At 36.2% G+C, this 2,671-nt stretch overlaps 1 protein-coding gene across 1 annotated transcript in view; it reads right to left on the bottom strand.

The window, feature by feature from the left end:
- The window catches only part of LOC101846496, a gene marked incomplete at its 3' end in the record, with an annotated part of 29,754 nt that overhangs the window by 1,067 nt on the left and 26,016 nt on the right, over positions 1 to 2,671 (bottom strand).

Genomic DNA, 2,671 nt, shown 5'->3' with positions numbered 1-2,671 from the left:
ATTATTATTATTATTAAACCGGGCTCTTCTGCGTCCGACAGTACAGCACCTAAGCGCTACACCACAGACATTGGCCAAGAAGATTCATGGGCCAATCCAATCAGGCCAAATTAAATCGATTTTGTGATTCTCGGCTTTTTTCATCAAAATACGTGCTGAAAAGCAAAGCAAACGGATTGTTGATATACCTGAATTTGTGCTTACGGGGAGTACACAAAAGCGTTACTGCTCTGAGCGATTATGTTTTCAAATAAATGTTTGATGGTTTTTTTTGTGCAAAATGTTAGTTAACGTTGACTGTAAACTGCCGCCCCTAAAGCAAACCGTTTTACTGTTTTGAGATTTGTCTTTTTTTTTTGTAGAGGGTTTACGGCGCTCGCAATTGCATAAGGTCATATGAGCGCCAAATCGGGATTTTTATAATTAAAAAACCCTAAAAACCTTTCATAACAAAATGTTTTTCAAACTTTAAATAAGATTTTGATTATTGTTTTTCTCACTTCTGTAACAACTCATGTCGTTCCACCATTAAGTTCCGTTTCGTGAATTCAGAATTTTAGAAAAGGGATTTTTGAAACAGAAGGAAATTAATATCATCGTCATCCCAGAATCGGCCAACGACAGGACAGTCCATTTACATTGGACAATGTTTAGAAACCGTTTACTTTGTGTGATTGTTCAAGTTCTTTGTTTACTACTATAGTGTGGTCAAAAATTCGTGGTGCAATTTATCCTCAAATATCTCTTTAACGGGTGAATCAATGTCATCCATACTTTGCATGGCAGTATGTATCAATTTGTCTTAACTTAATCATATTTTTCCAGAATAATTTGGGGCTAGATTAAAAAACTTTTTTTCATAAATTAATATAAAATCCTTGAAATCTCTGTCACACGTAAAATGGTATTGTTCACAGCACTTCCCGCTTCTCACACTCATTTTGATTACGTATATGGCCTACGTCACAGCTCATCAATGACAATTTTTACTTGCAAAACTTGTTACAAGAAATTATTATTGTTACAGTGAACACAATATATTAATTTTACACAAATGGTTCTCAAAACATGAGTTCAATAAGCATAATGTCCCGATTAGAAAAACCCGACGGACTTGCTATTAAAAGCAATATTGCCCCAGCAGTAAACATTCAAAAATCTGTACAAAACACCTACTACAATTTTTATAAGTATTTATTAAGGAATTTTCTATAATACAGCTTTCAGGTGTTTACAAACATGTTGATCTGTTAAGACAAATTGATACAAGTCACTGTGCAAAAATAGGAGAACCTATGTTCGATAGTTGAGGAGATATTTGACAATTAGTCTCATCACGAATTTTTTTTTACCGCACTATAGTTGACTAAATCGTTTGCAAATCGGAAGACTTCAACGGATTTTTGCTTTTTACCAAAGTTTAGAACATAGTGCAGTATTTACCATCTTAAAAATGTGTTATTTTACGAAATTCCGATTTAAGATACCGTGAACGTCGCAAAAATATCTTCAACAAATTTCTTTTTAACTAACAAAATACATGTAGAGAATTACTGACTATAAGCAGCCACAGGACATTTCACCCGTCTTCCTAATATGAAGAAGTTTTAATATTCAAATGGTATTTAAGACTTGTGTCAGCCTATTCTCTCCCCGGATAGGCCTGCTTACTTATGCAGACATTTTTTCAGAAACTCCTCAACAAATATTTGTAAGTAATGCTAATATTCGAATAATTTAAGATACATTCTATGAAGTAAAATGCTTTACAGTTGCTTTGTCTCACACATTTCCGTTCAAAAAAGGGTTGACAGTCCGACATAAAAGAAGCTTATTCGTCTTGCCTTTGAACATCAGTCACAGGACGAGACATACGAACTACATTAATTTTTAGTCTTAGTTTAGTATGTGGTTTTACGGCGCTCGCAACTGCATAAGGTCATATGAGCGCACGAAACACAAGTTAGTTTTTTTTTGTAATACGCAGTTTACTGCATGGCAGGGTATAGGTTATTTGATCTTAAAACGTTAAAATACTACATAAATTGTCACTGGAGCAAAATGATTATTCTGTCAAATGAAAACAGTCAACTACAATCTTAAAACGAGTTTTCTCAAAGAGCAATATAAGGCAAGATATTAATCTACGTGTCCACCTCCCGGGGCGGTGCTGCCGACTGAAGTGTCTTTAAGTCATTCCCAAAGGCGGGGGGGGGGGGGCATCAACATCTTGAGTTCTTATGCACAATAGAACTGTAATTTTAAATGTGCTGATTCATCAATGTCATGCTCATAACTGTGCCTGAACTACAACAGGGAACCTCTGATTTTTCTTTCCTAATCCTTACTATCATCATTTTCCTCTATTTCTTTTGTATGTTTGTCTCACTCTTAAGGCCCTCTATTTCTGAGGAGCCTTGATAGTCGAAGCAGACTTTGTGCTGTTGAAGCTAGAGAGGTGAGCAGAGTAAGCCTGGTTCCCTGTAAGGACTTCTCTGTTGACATCCACCTGTTGGCGCTCATGTGACCTTATGCAGTTGCGAGCGCCGTAAAATCTCTACTAAAACAAAGAATCTAGGTATACCCGAGGATAATATACCTTGGTTCCGTCAAAGCCGAAGCCAGAGTTATTGTCACAGAAGCTGGGCGAGTCCTCAAAGTAGACGAGGTC

This window comes from Aplysia californica, unplaced genomic scaffold (genome assembly GCF_000002075.1).
Source record: "Aplysia californica isolate F4 #8 unplaced genomic scaffold, AplCal3.0 scaffold00103, whole genome shotgun sequence".
NCBI lineage: Eukaryota > Metazoa > Mollusca > Gastropoda > Aplysiida > Aplysiidae > Aplysia > Aplysia californica.
The sequence above is the reverse complement of the archived record's forward strand: the minus strand, read 5'-3'. Positions and strand labels throughout refer to the sequence as shown.